This window comes from Bidens hawaiensis, unplaced genomic scaffold (genome assembly GCF_021521415.1).
Source record: "Bidens hawaiensis isolate Kalapana, Puna unplaced genomic scaffold, B.hawaiensis_p1.1 tig00022444_1, whole genome shotgun sequence".
Taxonomy (NCBI): Eukaryota; Viridiplantae; Streptophyta; class Magnoliopsida; order Asterales; family Asteraceae; genus Bidens; species Bidens hawaiensis.
Genome location: NW_027493496.1, coordinates 86,978 through 104,851, shown reverse-complemented (window position 1 = coordinate 104,851; position 17,874 = coordinate 86,978). Strand labels below are relative to the sequence as shown.

The window sequence follows — 17,874 nt, the reverse complement described above, 5'->3', positions numbered from 1 at the left end:
ATATTATAATATAAATAAAATTATAATTATAATTATAATATAATAATAACAGTTATATTATAATAGAAAAGTAATATCGATTACAAAATAATAATTATAATAATGATAATAATTATATTGTAATTAGGGCTGACAATTTATACACGAGACACGAATACACGACACATACCTACACGACTTTAACAGGTAAGGTCTTAACATGTTTCGTGTGCTAAACACGTAGACACGAAATTACCTATTAATCTTTGTGTCTAAACATGTATAATACATGTTTACCTGTTAGGTACATGTTAATACCCGGTTATTTTTAAAATTATATATATATATATATATACACACACACACACAAATAAAATATATAGTTATATTATATCCCATTATCCCTAACCCTAAATTCATTCTTACAACCATCCATGCCCAGCCGTCGCCTCTCATCATTCATCCCACCCAACACCCGTCGCCGACCATCCCACCTGTCGCCGACCTTCCTCCAGTCGCCGGACATCTCCTGTCGTCGGCCTTCTTCCAGTAGCCGGCCATCACCCGTCTCCGCCGTTAGTTCCGTCCATCATTCCATCTTCAGCCGACCATAAATACTAAATTCATCTTCAGCCATCATTCCATATTCAACTCACATTATCGTGTATTATCGTGTATACCAGGTAGTGATAGGTTCGTGTTCGTGTTTGGGTTACAGATACACGATAAGTTTTCATGTCTTGTACATGTATACACATTTCGTGTTCGTGTCTTATTGTGTATGTGTCTTATCGTGTACGGGTATACACGATATGCCAGCCCTAATTGTAGTAGAAAAATAATATTGATAATAAAATAATGACTATAATATTAGTTGTTATTTTTATTATTATTTTTGTTGTTGTTATAGATGACTTTTTTTTCATTCCATTCCTTGAAGTAATGAAAAACAATAATCTTCTCTTAAGGAATGAAAAAATTTATAAATTGAAGGAATTACATTTCTTTGGAATGATTCATTTCACTAACTCATGATAACCAAGCATGCTTAATTTCATTCATTTGGAATGATCCATTTCATTCCAACCTTCACTCCTTTATAACAAACACTACCTTAATATTTTAACATATAGTGGATCACTAAAAGAGACATCAAACATATGTAGTAATACAATAGTGTAATTAATAACACTAGAAATTCCATAATTAAATTAAAATACTGGATAGATCTAAACACTTACAATACCGGACGGGCATTGTCGGACGTAATCAAACGAACGTTACAGGACGTTCACGAACATTATCGAACGGACTTGTCCCTTGTTCGTGTTCGTCCGTTAAGCTTACCGAACGAAAGTCTTTTGTCCATGTCCAGTTTGTTTATAAACAGACGAACATAAACGAACTTCTTGCCGAACGGATGACCGAACGTCCGGTTCGCTTATAGTCAATGCTAATTTTTTCATGGCGCCACAACGCATTAGTCTTAGTCTTTTACTTTTATATTAAAACCGCAATGCAACGTTTGAAACTTCTAGACTTTTGCGGTTTATTACGCCGTTGTGGGATAATTATTTACTATCAAATACCAAAAAATAAGTATTTAACTATATACATTTCAACAATAATTAAGATACATACATAATAGCATAATAGCAATTGAGATAGTAGTCTATTGATAAAGACAAAGCTTTTAAATACGTGATGGGAAATCTAGCATTCAAGTTCCATAAACTAAAACGATTGTAAAGAAATTTACCGTTATATAAAAAAGAATAACATCCATCGCAACAAACTAATCCACTAAATAGAACCGAGTCAACTCAATATTTCAAAAGCACTCAATTTCTGCTTTTATACTCCACCAATGGCTTACAAATCAAAGTTTTACCACTCAGGGCATCTCTAATAGGCTGTGTTGAATATCATGTGGAGTTGGTTTAAATTTCAAACACTTAGAACCCACCATTGGAGGTGGTTGTGAGTATTGCAACGCATTGGAAATACAGAACGGTGTTTGAAGCTTTTTCACATAGGACCCAATAAATCACGTTAATAATGGAGATGGGTATCAAATTCAAATGGTTATTTTTTTAAAATAAAAGTTATTAAATTATTTAATTTTTAACCAAATCTACTTTAACAAAATTTGTATGTTTTATAATTTTCATTTTAGGTGTTTTTGCTAAAACTGTTGTATGTTTTAAAATTATTTTTAAGGCATGTATATATCTAGTAATTGTTTCTTTACTTTATCAATTTTTAGATCTTTTATTATTTAATTTATATATAGATTAGATTAAAGGAATTAGTAGATGATGAGTTGGATGGTGAGCTGACGGTTTGAAACAAGGACGGATAATGGCGATTGGAGGATAAAAAAAAGGTTTTTGGAGGTTGGTTTGAAATCTGATGTGTCATGCTGAGTTGGCAGTTTGAAACAAGAACAAGAGTTACCATTGGAGATGCTCTTATATTTGTGATATCAAACCAACGAAGATCTGGAGATTGGCGCGTGCCTTTTGGCTAGTGAGATGGATGTTTTCGTTCGTAACTTCAAATCTGGTCTCGAATCATACATCCAGTTTCATTACATTATTTATGTAACAACTCAAATTATTAGTTTACAATATATATACATACCCGACTCGTTTTCGTTTCCAGGTAATTTAATCAATAAAATAATTAAAAACTATTTATATTATATTATTTCTCTTTTTCTTTATCTATTATTACATTATTGAATGAAATACAAATTTAACCCAAAACTTAAGTTTTAACCTTTAATGTATCCACACCTATAGTTTATGGACCAATTTACAAAATATTCAAAATATTAAATTATAATCTTTAAACCAAACCCATGCCCAAACCCGTATCCATATCCTAATCGTGACCCGAATTTTTGCATGTTCCTTAATCTACGGATTTTAACCAAAATTGATTCTTGTGAATAGTTTATATGATAATAACCGTCTTAATCCCAATATAATTAGGTAATAGAATCATATACTGATTGTGTTTACGAATTTAACGAAACCTTCTATACCCGATTTGTAAATAACTATCTCGACTAAATCATAATCCAATTAAACTTGTCTGCATCGGCTCCTTAACCATGTGACGTAAACCCCTAACCTTAATTGCACTCAGGTTCGTCTTCACCTTCTGTTCAGATCCCATCGTATTGTCGTCGTTGTGTGATCGTAAACCCTAACATTAATTAAACGAACATTGAACGGATTGATCAATTGAATTTTCTAGGGTTCATATGGAATTTGGGGATAAATCAGGAACTTTTTATTATATATTTTTTTCATAAGTTTACCAACTAACACATCAGCACAGATGATCTGGGGTGTGTGTGTTCAATCCTTGTACCGGCCAGTGGCGCGGGTTCAAGCTCCTATGGACGCGGTTTTTGCTATTTTTATGTTTTTAAGGGTTTTAATAATTTAATGGTTTATATATTCATTATAATTAGTTTTAAATATAAAATAAACATTATTTTATTTAAACCAACATCATTAAGTTACGCCTCTTTTCGATCAAAATCTCGTTAAAAGCTTTCGTTTATATACATGTATGTATTATAAGTATACGTTAATTATAAACCAGTGACGGAGCCAGGAATTTTTTCCTATGGGTTCGGAATTTCCGGTGTTCAATTTTTTTCCATCGTCAAAGTTTTCAGGACCGGATAGGCCACGTCCATCATTTGGCCAAATAAATAAAATGCAATATCACAACAATAACTAAAGTACATTGTAAACATTAAATAAATACAAAGTCAAATTAAATAAAAATGTTTACATATTATAATAGTTCCACACGCGTGTTCATGTATTGAAAACAAATCATATAATCTTCAACCGCGACAATGAGAAAGAACTTATTTTAAATATAAAAATGCAAGCACTGTTCATATTAACGCTACACATACGATTAGTTAGGATAATTTTTTTAAAATGATGATGGAGGATATCAAAATTAAAGGAGTATATTCTTAAGGATAAAAATAGGGGGCGACGAGAGGAATTTGATTGGTCGAGTTTGTGTAATTGTACATTTATAAAAATTGAAGTTTGGTGTTGTACGTTCCTCCGTTTCAAGCTTCTTGTTAGGCGTTGGAGTTTTTTAAAATACTTTAGCCGTTTAAAATAATAAAAATAACTATAGATCAATGATGACGATCATTAAACAAAATACGATGCTACATATATTATTATAATTAAAACAATATTTGTCTGGAATATATTTTGTGAGCGCAAAGAAATTGACAAGACTTCTCCTCATACCATCTTCTTCTCCATGAATGCCCTAAAATTAAAGGGCATGTACTCAAAGCTTAAAAAAACGACTTCGTTGTCTCTCTCTAAAATTCAAGTTTTTGTTTTTTCACCTGCGAACGGAGAAATGTTTCCAGAGATTTCGTGACACTGGGTTCGTTGGCCGAAAAAGAATGGGTTCGTTCGTTAAATCGTGCCTATAAGTTATATATGAAACCGAAAATGGACTGGGTTCGGCCGAACCCGGTGACTTGAGTGTGGCTCCGCCACTGTTATAAACAACACTATATTATTAACTGACACTTTTAATTCATGTATTCCTTGTCGTTGACCCGTCTTTACAAACTTGTTATGTATATATGTATATATATGTAGTAATTTTTAAACGAAAATATAACAAACACTTTTAAAGCGTTAGATATATTTTATCATTAAAACTTCGTTAACGATTCAAATGCATATTTACTTAGATATTATTATTATAATTAGTCATTTAGAAACGTTTATGTTATACTCCCTCCGTCCCATTTTAAATGTCCATTTTTTCATTTTTGGATGCCCCAATTTAAATGTTATTTCTACACATATAAATTCAATTTTCCAATTGTGCCCTTACTATTACATATGCTAGATGTTTCATTTTTTGTTGTCCCAATTTAATTGACATAATAACTTAAAGGACATTATTGTCATTTTACAGCTCATAAAATAAAATGATCAAACATTTCTTAATTTGTGTGTTTTGGGTCCCATGACATTTAAAATGGGACGAAGGGAGTAATTATTTATTTAACGTATTTATATATTTATACCATATTTACTCAAATATTATATCTCTATTTGTATTTAATCCAATCATTTAATTATATTTATATATTTAATTATTTATTTAAATATTATAATTATAATTACATTTGATATTAAATTTATTTATTAAATTGTTTAATTATTTATTCTATCAAGTATAGTTGATGGTATTTTGTAATTAATAAAAGTAATCATTCCTTCAAGCAACTGATAACAATAATATTAGTTTTGCAGAATAATAACAATGAAAATCCATCGATCAATTCATAAACATTCTAATCACAAACATAACTCAAATCTTATTGAAACCCTAACTTGTTATACGTGTTATATCGTTTACAATTAATTTATATTATTATCATTATTAACTAGGGATCATTGACGGTATCTCCCAAACGGTTTTACTTTCTCACATCACTCATTGGTCTTTTGTTCATACTCTAAGGTGAGTAATCAATCCCCTATTTTACTTAATTATTTTCAATGTTTCGAGGACTTATGCGTACCAATTATCAAATTATACATTTTATATCATACTCTCAAATACAAACTGTTATATTTGTGTTGTGTATCAGTTGAATGACTACTTGCTATTTGTTATTTGTTCATGTGTTTATTTATCGCATTCGGAGAGGTCCATCATTTATCATTATTGTCACTTCATGTCGTAGTGGTCGGCGTTCGATCGCATGATAATGGTTTCACCGACAAATCAATATGGTAACAAACACCCGATTCACTTGGCAACGGTTTAACCCGCTCATCATTATTTGTTAACAATGTTACCTGCTATGGTTTGTGTATCTTCACATATAACAATTTTGCTCTTTATTAATATATTAATATATTGTATTCAAAACTGGTGATTTTATCGCTCAACCTCGTGTTGAGAAAACTATATTTTGTACGCATTTGTAAGTTATCAGGTTGGTTGTTTATCAAGATGAAGATCACTTAGAGAAGGCTTTTAGGATATAAAACTTATACAATAAAAATTAATCTTGTAATTTCTTTATACTTGATATACTCAAATGTAAATTGTTTATTTAAATAAATTAATTAGATATTGTCATGTATGAATTGTATGGTAGTACCTTGTGAGCTGTGAATAATCAATTCGCGTCCTGACATTTTCGCCTTAGGTTGGGGTGTGGCAATTTATGGTTGTTGTCTTGTTGAATATTTGGTTTACTTCCCTAAGTATAATCAGGATCTTTCTTGGTTTTCGGCTTAAGTGCTTATGTTAATGAAGATGAAGACGAGTAGTATTTATGTAATTTTTTTTATTTACTTTTAGTTTTGGTGTGGTTTATTTATTTCTTTTTTTTTGTTTAGTTTTATTAAAAAAATAATAATAATTAAGTAATGATTACATGATCACAGTTTTATCGCTACACTAATTTTACAAAACTGGAACACCACATGTCAGAATATCCCATATATGTTTAGTTACCACTATGTGTGTTCTAAGATAGAAAGAAGACATTTAAATAAAGATGACCTTAGAGGAATTAAATTTTGCAATTTAGATCAATATTTGCATGAGTTGTTAGCCAACCTTAGTTAGCGTAGCTCATTTCAATAACATGTAACGGTATAAAAATGTTAAAAAAATAAATATATATAAATATAAAAAATGTATTGATGTCAATTATTAAAGCTAACATATTTTGTAACATTTCAATAACATATACCGGTATAAACATCTTCATCAACATACTCCACCAACCTTCATCTTCATATCTGAAGTGAGGTTGAAAGGACATTCTCAACCTCCATATCTGAAGTGAAGTACCAGAACCATCCACCTCCTGTGTACCTTGACTTGGCTATTGTTGTACAAAACAAATTAATGCATTATTATCGTCTTCTCACGTCACTCATCTTTTGGGATTCAAAAAGATATTGATGTCAATTATTAAGCCATTTTCTAGAGACACTATAGGGGTTTATAGAAAACCTTCACCAATTTTATTTTATTATGTTTTTTAGTTTAATTTTTTTTATCTTTTTTCCTTTTTCTTTTTATGTTTTAATTTTGTTTTCTTTCTTTTCTTGTTTTTATATAATAATTTTGTTTAAAAAGATGTGTTTTTATAACAGAAAATTTTTCAAAACAATAAACACATATATACACAAAACCAAAACATTATTATATACAAAACATCGAGTTTGTACAAAACATATACAAACTATAAAAACGGCGGGTCGTTGATGTCGGGGTCGTAAACGTCGCATCGTGAACATCAACGTGGTCGTCGGTCCTGCGTCTGACGTCCGATCCCTTATCGTTGTTGTCCACGTCGTCGCCCCGTCTACGTCTAATGCCCGACGTTCTCGCCTCGTGGTTAAAAGTAGGTGGCGGTGGTACCTCGTACCTATCACCACGTTGAGCGATGCCGAGGTAAATGACGACCCAACTAATCTGACGCTGCACCTGTAGCATCGATCGCTGCATCTCCAACCCCTATAATAATAATAAAATTATAATAATAAAAACAGTAATACTAATAAAAATATAAATTAAATAATAATAACAATAATAGATATTATATATTATAAATAATAATAATAATAATAATATAGCCACTTCTAACAAAAAGGAGGGTTAAAGGGACCCTATAGGACGCTTTAACCCTCATTTTTGTTAGAAGGGGCCCTATGATATTAATATTATTATAATTTCTAATATCTATTATTATTATTATTATTTTTATTATTACTATTATTATTTAATATAATTATTATTATTATACAAACAAACATCCACTCGTTTTACAACTTTTTATAAAATATGTCAATCTATATACAGAAATATGTACTATTGTATTACAATTTTCTATACAGTACTATGTCAATCTATATACAATTGTGCAGCGGGTCTGTGCCAAGTTTGCCTTATGTTTGAATACCTGTTTAGGTGGTCTTCGAAAACATTTTCCCATTCTAGTGCATATGGTTATACGTATCTTGTCCAGTTACTTACTGGCCACAACATTGGCAAATCTCCTTCCAATTTTACATGGATCTAAGGATTACCTCCAAACTTGATAATGGCTATAACCGGAATGGTCGGTAATGACCTGAAGCTGTAAATGTTGGTACCCAACTAGTATATCGTCACCCTCTATCGACCTTGACACCTACCACTGCTCATGCTCAATCTCCACCTCATCCTCCATCTTTAATAATTAAATAATAATAATAATAATAATTAAATTATAGTAATAATCTTAACAATAATACTAATGACAATAATTAAACAATAATAATTATAGATATTATAAATAATAATATCCAACCCCTTCTAACAAAAAGGAGGGTTAAAAGGGACCCTATAGGCTGCATATAAAAAGAAGGGTTAAAAGGGACCCTATAGGCTGCATACCCTATAGGCTGCATATTATGCAGCCTATAGGGTCCCTTTTAACCCTCCTTTTTGTTAGAATGGGCCCTATAGGGCTGGATATTAATATTATTACCATTATTTATAATATCTATTATTATTATTATTATTATTATTATTATTATTATTATTTAATAGGCGCGGGCTATGGGGTACGATATGACAACCTAGGACTGTCAAAATCAGTCATAGGTTGTCAGTCGTACCCAATAAGCCGTGTATAACACTATACGCGGCCTATCAGGTACACCATATAAAACAAACGCCCCTTAATATGTGGCGTATAGTGTTATACGTCCCATATTAAGTGGTGTATCCATTATTAAAGGGATGTGATCATCATACACTACCCTCACATGTCTATACGGCTCGTATAGGCCTATACGGTCCGTATAGGATACAAATGACACACATTGGACAAAAAAGTAGCTTTTTGCAGTCTATACGACCGTATAGACCTATACGAGCCGTATAGGCATTAAATGGATTGCTCCCTGAAATACCATAAAACATATACGGTCGTATAGGGCTATATGACCGTATATAATACATTTGCAGAAAAATTCAGACCGCCTTTTGACCACTGTTAATCGCTGCTGGAAAATGACTATACGAGCCGTATATTGTTATACGACCCGTATAGACTATTGTGTATGGACTATTATAAAGTGTAACATAATATAATCTTAAACAAATGTTCTTAGGGTAAAATTACGAATTAGTTAGCCAAATGTGTAATGTAAATATTAATAGATAATTCATTTTATTCTAAAATATCATATCATTCAACTTTTCAATATAAAACATAATTCTATATGAGTGAAACAACACATAAAAGGGTCAAAAAAGAGAGCGACTAAAATTGATAAAAAAAATATGATGCAAGTCAGATAATATATCTGGATGACGGCTACGTATGATGTTAAAGTCATAAATCACATATATTAAATATAAAGTCATTAAAAAAATTTCAAAAAAAATTCCGTATAGGGCTATACGAGGCACTATAAAGATTACCGACAATATCAGACACAAATTAACACGATTCAGGTGCTATACGACGATCTATACGAGGCGTATATGAAAAAGAATGATGTGTGAGGATTTCAAGTGGTGTCGGAGGATCTTAAACCTTACTAAAACTAACATTTTTTTTCCGTAAACGTCGGAACTCTACTCCTGCTTACTTCTAAACAACACCATATTTGTATTACTATTTACACCCAAGACATCTCATCTAAAAGGCTTGCACCCAAATCACGTTCAAACAGGTTAGGTGTTGCAACTCAAGTTCTAACACAAAAATAGCTGGATAATTTTATAATAATATTAACCTCACACGTGAGCCCATAATACTCAATAATCCTTTTTTTTTTTTGAGTGATTGACTTATTCTTTAAGTAAAAATAAATAAATACGATATATATCAACGAAATGTACAGATAAAAGAAACATAATCATACAAATCATCAAAGCTGTTTCATGATTACGACTTTTTAATGTTTGTTTATCTCTTACAACTTTTAGAATATGTAAATAAAATCCAGAATTGTCGTAGCGACAAGCTTATATTTACCCACGTTAGGATGTAAATTGTTTTAACGGTTTTTTTTATTTTACCACTGCGGCGTGCTTATTTGTATTGATGTGAATGTCTTTAATTTTTTGCTGCTTATTTGTATTTTTAGTTGATTATTTTATCAGTATTTTGACGCTAACTTTTTTCATGGTTCAACGGTACGTCACAACACATTGGTATGTCTCAAACTGTTTTTTAAAACTGCAACGCAAAGGTTGAAATATCTCTAGACTTTCCCGTTTTATTGCGCCCCAGCGGGATAGTTATTTACCTTCAAACACCAAAAAAAAAAATTAATTATGTATATCAAACACACAAACACCAAAAAAAAAAAAATATATTTAATTATGTGTCAACAATAATTAAGATCAGTAAATAGTAACAGAATTGCAACTATCACTACAAACCAATCCACTAAATAGAACCAAGTCAGTGTTGAGCAAGTACCATTATTCATTCCTGCCTCTTATTCTACGCCTATATTATAGCCTACAAATCACATTCAGTCATTCACTACTTATTTTTGTTTTGGGATATTAAACTATCGAAAAGATATGAATGGTATGCATTCCCTTCCTACCTTGACAGTTCTTGAACAGTCCCATGTATCCCCACCACCCGCCACCGTAAGCCGCCAGTCGTTGCCGCTAACATTCTTCAACATAATATGGTTAATCATGGCTGATCCCGCACACACACTCTTCTTTTATGACCTCCCAATCACTAAAACTCAGTTCACTGAAACTATTGTTCCCAATCTTAAACAATCATTATCCGTCACCCTACAACATTTTTTCCCATTTGTTGGAAAACTCATCATATTCCCTAGTGGTAATAAAAAACCTGAAATTCGTTACGTTGAAGGTGATTCTGTCACGGTTACATTTGCAGAATCTAACCTTGACTTTAATGATCTAGTGGGAAATCATCCACGTGAATGTGACAAGTTTATCATCTTATACCGATACTGGGACGCACTGCTAAAGTGTCTGATTACATTACAATCCCAGTTTTCACAGTTCAGGTGACGTTGTTTCCAAACCGTGGGATTTCTATAGGCATGACAAATCATCACAGTCTTGCTGACGCTAGCACCCGGTTTTGTTTTTTAAAGGCATGGACGTCAATTGCTCGATCCGGGGGTTCAGATGAGACGTTTTTGGCTAATGGAACTTTGCCAGTTTATGATAGATTGGTGAAATACCCGGAACTAGATGAAAGTTATTTAAAGAAAGTGAAGCTTGAAAATTTTAATGAGAAGTATGAACTTCCAAGACTTTCTGGACCAAGTGATAAGGTTCGAGCCACGTTTGTTCTGGCTCGAACCATTATCAATGGGTTGAAAAACTGGTTTCAACCCAGCTTCCAATGTTAGCACATGTATCGTCATTTACACTTGCATGTGCTTACGTTTGGAACTGTGTGGCAAAATTACACAATGATGAGCTAGCACTATTTACTTTCGCGGTTGATTGTCGGTCACGAATGAATCCACCGATCCCAGCCGCTTACTTTGGCAACTGCCTCATGCCGTGTATGACTTTTGCAAGGACCACAATATTAAAGGAGAAGGAAGGATTCTTGACGGCTGCTAAATTGATGGGAGAGAATCTACATAAGATGTTGACCGATAAAGAAGGACTCGTGAAAGATTTAGGGGCAGCCGGGAATGTGTTCAGCGACGGTGAGCCAATAAAGATGATGGGGGTCGCTGGAACACCAAAACTGAAGTTTTATGACTTATATTTCGGATTTGGAAAGCCCGTAAAGCATGAAACCATTTCAATAATGGATCGATATCTGTTAGTGCATGCAGAGAATCCAGTGAAGATCTGGAGATTGGTGTGTGCCTTTCGGCTAGTGAGATGGATGTTTTCGTTCGTAACTTCAATTCTGGTCTCGAATCGTACATCTAGATTCTGTTATCTTGTTGAATGCTAGGTTTACTTCCCTAAGAATAATTGGGATCTTTCTTGGTTCTCGTCTTAAGTGCTTATGTTAATTAAGTGTGTACGGTGTGACCTTACGATATTTGATATTATTTCATACATCTACTCTATGCTTATGTATCATCACAAATTCATACATATATATTTATATCATGCATGGTTACTTTATGGAACAAGTCTGAACGCCACCCACACTTAGTGTGAACCATATAGAAAAAACTCGGGATTTTTACATATGTCCCCTCCTTATGTGATCCTTCAAACGGCTATATTTTCAATTATGGAATTAACGTTTCATTCAGTTGAAAATTTCAATCTTTTCCTCTTTTGTCATTCTGGCCCTCGGCTTCAAATGCAAGCCTCGTTTAAGGTTTGGCGACACAGCAAAACAATATCTTTCTCATCCACTCCTATTTCAAAGCATTCGACTCTAGTCGTGTTTGGTTCCACAATTTCATCAAGGCCGCTACAGACTGTAACACCTCTTTTGGAGTGTAATCAGTTAAAACCTTTGTAAGGTTGTATTTGGTGCTGTCATTTAAAGGATTGTTTTACCCTTTATTGTAATCAGATTAAGTGTTCAATCCATAAAATTTTCTAGTATCGTTTTATATTAAACTTATGTATTTTAGTATAGGATTAGATAATTATGCCGGGTAACACAAAATGCTTAAAAGATCGCAATTAAAGTTCTTACCGTTGATACCGGTTGTTAAACAGCGCCAAACTAACCGTCACAAAGGTTCAAAGAAGTAGTAACTACCCTATATACATTATTATCTTGTACGGGTTAATCACCAAGTTTTAATCAATCTACGAGATTAATCCGCTTATGATGTTTCTTGTTTTCTTATACTAGAAATCGTTAATGGTTGTCTTTTCATATGCATCTTCTTCGATATCATGTATGCCAATAATCTCGTATCAGAGCGAGGTTACATACAATCACATTATTCAAAGATGGATACATGCATGAAGAACAATAGACTTGCATACAAGTTATGATTCTCATTTATGCTACTATTGCCCTGAACCATGACATTTGATAAAGAATTGCTTGCTAAAGAAATTAAATCACCGTTAAAAAACAAGTCATTTTCACACAAAAATTTCCTACAAATTTCCTACGTAAAGTAGTTCCAACATATTTCCAACAAAAATAATAAGCTTCAACTTTGCTACAATAAACATTATGTTAAGTCAAAATAGTTTTTGTAGGAAAGTTGTAGGAAGTTTACAACCACATGTTTTTGTAGCAATTCTGTAAGAAAAGTTGTTGGAAAACGGTTGAAAACGATTTTCAAGCATGTGTTTTTCCAACGTAACTTTTTGTTGGAAAACTGTTAGAAACTGGATTTTCCAACAAATTTCCTACGAATTCAGATGTAGAAAAACATATCTTTTTCTAGTAGTGAATGAAACCGCACTACTCATTCGACATGCAATCGAAATGGGATTCAATAATCATGATGATATAGACAATTACGCTCATGAGTATATTGTGTGTGGAACAGAATTTAGGCTATGATCGGATATATGATCAACATATTTCTGACATTCTTAATCAATTCGATAAGATAAAGAAAACCATTGGAATAGAGATGTGAACAAAGGACTCAAATTTGTTTTTCATACGGTTATAAGTCAAGTTAAAATGAAATTACGGGAGAATATTTTGGAAATAAAAAGTGTGTTTTACTCTCCTAATTTAAACAAGAATGTGTTGAGCCTCCAACAATTGAGCTTTTAAGGATATGTTGTTAAAACAAATGGGGATAAAAATGTTCGATCGAACCTATGTTCTTGAAAATTGTTGAAACCGATGAACCAACAACAAAAAGGGAACGTTTGTCACACTATCTTGGAGATTCACTAATGCGTGATGAATATGACAAGATCATCTTGATGCTTTTTGCTACCTTGATGATCAGTCAAGATCATAACAAGTTTCACAAAATTAACGCAATGAAAAACGATCTTGAATTGAATTCATATTGTGTAAAATTACTAGATATTGTTGATGCAACGAGTGAAATAAGGGCTCATCATGATAATTTTAGGAACAAATTCCTTCAAATGTTGGGATAGTCAAACCCGCTATAAAATCATTACTAAGGTGTGCAAGAAATTGAAAAAACTGATCCGAAACCGAAAAAGCCAAATAATCCATACCGAAAAAACCACGAAATAAAAAACGACAATTTGGTTTTATGTTTTTGTAAAAACCGAACTTACGGTTTGATTTTGTATTTGAATGAAATAAAAACCGAACCAAACCGGATTTCTAAATTTTTATATTTTTATTTTAAATAAATAACAAGAATTTAATAAATATGTAACTAGAATATTTTTACCAAATGTATTACGTATAATTATCAAATAGTTAACAATAACAAAATTATTTATACATATATTCATTATTTTTCCCAACTTTTCTTTACGGCCTAAAATTTTCAAGCCCAAATGGAAGAAACCGAAAAAAAAGGAAACCGAAGCAAAACCAAAACGAAAGTCGAAAACCAAAACTGAAAAAACAGAACGGTTTCAAAAATTATTCAAAAACCAAAGTTTTGGTTTGATTTTAGCCTAAAACCGTACTAAACCACCCTATGCACACCCCTAACTAAAATTCAATGCTTCAGTCGAACTTTGTAAGTGATGTGTTTAAAAAAAAGCGATTCCTTTTAAACCACTATGAAAGATAAGCCATCTTAGTCTAACTGCTTTAAATGAGAATTATTTATAACGGTTCTTATTTTATCGCTATAAGTGAGGTTTACTTAAATAAGTTAAATTAGATAGGCGTGATGCACATACTAATTGAAGCGGTTTCCCGTATTGTTTTAAGCAGATTAATTCATGTGTGACTGTGTGAATGCTTTAAAATAAAACTTAACATAAAATATGGCTATAATATAAAAACTTAATTAACATAAAGCATACCATAATACATAATACAGAGATATGTTGTGGCTAGCTATAAGCTTGTTTAACAATGTACCCTTTGATCAACATGAAACAAATCAACAACCTGGCAAAACCATTTATTCTTGTGGAACTAAACAAACCATACAACATGAAACCAACCAACGATATATATGATGGATCTAAATATATGATTCTATACCATTATTGAAGGCACCAACAAAAACATCCATCTTAGCAGCCGAAAGACACACGCCAATCTCCAAATCTCTGTTGGATTCCCGACATGTGTTAATAGATATCGATTCATTATAATCTAAAGAAACCATTCCAAACTTTATAGGCTTCCCAAATCCGAAATCTAAGCCATAAAACCTGAGTTTGGGGGCTCCAGCGACCCCCAAACACGTCGTTGGGCCCACCTCCCGAAAAAAATTCTCCATTATCTCCCTTTCATCTTTCATAAGCCCATCCTTATCGATCAACGTCTTATGTAGATTCTCTCCGATCAATTTAGAAGCCGTTAAGAATCCTTCCTTTCCTTTTAAAATAGATGTTCTTGCAACACTTATACAAGGCTAGAGGCAGTTGCCAAAGTAAGATTCCGGGATTGGTGGATCCATTCGTGACCTACAATCGATAGCGACAATAAATGCTGCTAGCTCATCATTGTGTAACTTTGCTACACAGTTCCAAATATAAGCACATGCTATCGTAAATGACGATACATGTGCTAACATTGGAAGCTGGGTTGAAACCAACTTTTTCAACCCATCAATAATAGTTCGAGCCAGAATAAATGTGGCTTGAACCTTATCAGTCGGTCTAGAAAGTCTCGGAAGTTTATATTCTTCGTTAAAGGTTTCGACGTTCGCTTTCTTTAGATAAATTTCATCTAGTTTTGGGTACTTGACCAATCTGTCATAAACAGGTAAAGTTCCATTAGCCAAAAATAGCTCATCCGAACCACCGGATTGAGCAATCGACATCCACGCCTTCAAGAAGCCGAAGACGGTGCTAGAGTCACCAAGGCTGTGATTGTTAAACTTTAGACAAGTGAATCAAGAACACCAAACACGATATTGCATAAAACGTTTATGCGACTCTTTTCATTAATAAGAAATAAGAACAAAATACTTTCTACTATTTCTCTACTCTCCTCTACTACCAACAAAAGAAAACTAATGATGGGTATATGTAGCACCCACAATTCTAATCCTACTCAAACTAGGAATCACAATTAAACTAGACCTCTAATTTATTTAATAATAAATAAAAAGATAACTATGACACCAAGTTATTCAACTTAGTCCCTGAACTTTGGATCTCCACCAAACCGCCCCTTGAGATCTTCCGTACCACCCTTATACTTTTCTTATTAACCATTCGGGTCCTTTAAGTTGGTGTTGCTCCAAGTTTTACACTCCCTCTCAATACCAACTTCCATTGTTCCTCCAAGATCCATCACACCTTGTAACGCTCGCACTTCCTTGAGCTTGATTCTTGGATTCGACTTTATAACACTACCCGCGAGATTATTTTTCCTATTGACAAATAAGCTAGTTTCGAGATTACCACTATTTAGAACTGCATCACCCGTTTTTAGATAGGAAACAACTTTTGCTTTCTCAACTCCATGACCAACTATCATGGCACTCAAAGCAATTCTTCCATCTCCACTCGATGCATGCTCCCTCTCGAACTTAACTCCTTCATTGGTTCGTTCATTTGGACCACTCGAACTTTGCATGAACCTCATGCAAACTCCAACATCAATTTTGTTGGTTTGTTAAGTCCATGACAACCCGTAACATGAGACGGAACTACCTCCTCGTGCACTTCATTCAACACGATTTCTTTCTCGTCTTGTTCGGTTACTATCACGGTTACGTCTTGATCAACCTTACTTTCTTCTTCAACCACGGTTTCCTCATCATCTAGATTCAAAATAACAATAGATGATTCCAAGGTTACCTTCCATTGATTCGACTCTGGCACTGCATCCGAACTTGTCCACCAACAGGAGCCTTCTTCAAACCATTCATCTACCAGGTTCGGTTTGAATTCGGTATCAACTGTGTATTTTCCTTGAACCTCGGCCATATTAGCCTCCACTTCCCATGGTCCTTCTTAAAACAACAGCTGCATTACCTTCCTCCATAGGTTCTCGACAGTATTTTTCCATATGCCCTTTTTGTCCACATTTATGGCACCTAAAAGGAAACTGTTTTGGTTTGTACCTTAATTCCTTGTCTCGGTTCTCTTCGTCCGATGAATCTTCTTCAAAGTTGTCATCTCGAACCTTCCGGTTCCATTCTCTCTTATTGGGTCGGTCACGTTTCTTATTCTCCCAATATTTTCCCTTGCCTTTCTCACCATCACGATTCTTATTTTTGTAGTACCGATACTTCTCCTTCCTTCCAACATACAAGGCTTCGCTCTCGATTTTAATCGACACACCGGCTAACTGTTTTGCCAAGGCTTCTTGTCCGGCAAGAATATTTTCGAACTCGGTAATACTCGGTTGGGTCGCCCACCCTTGAATAGCGGTAACAAAGCTACGATACTCTGGTCTTAAACCGTGGATGAGTATCCGCTTCATACGAGCATCGCTAACCCGAGACTGTGGATCGAGTTCTCCAATTTCGCGACACAAATTCTTAACTTTACAAAAATATTGTGCGATCAGAAGATCTCCTTGGGAAACCGTCATCAACTCACCTTCAACTAGTTGCAATCAAGCATCATTCTTCTTCGTGAATAAGGTTTCTAACGTATCACACGCTTGCTTTGGGTATTCGAGATCTTGAATGTGATCATGAACATCATCATCCACCGTTGTCTTGATGATAAACATCGCACGGCCCGCTTTCACCTGCCACTTTCCGATACTACCGTTAATATCGTTTGCAGGTTGTCTCGTCTCGGTACCGTTCGTTA

General features: G+C 33.5%; 2 pseudogenes; one reads left to right on the top strand and one right to left on the bottom strand.

Annotated features, from left to right (window-relative positions):
- Positions 1-10,551: 10,551 nt before the first annotated feature.
- On the top strand, positions 10,552-12,103 carry LOC143565565 (malonyl-coenzyme A:anthocyanin 3-O-glucoside-6''-O-malonyltransferase pseudogene; annotated as a pseudogene).
- Positions 12,104-15,116: 3,013 nt separating this feature from the next.
- LOC143565578 (malonyl-coenzyme A:anthocyanin 3-O-glucoside-6''-O-malonyltransferase pseudogene) lies at positions 15,117-15,923 on the bottom strand (annotated as a pseudogene).
- Positions 15,924-17,874: the final 1,951 nt, after the last annotated feature.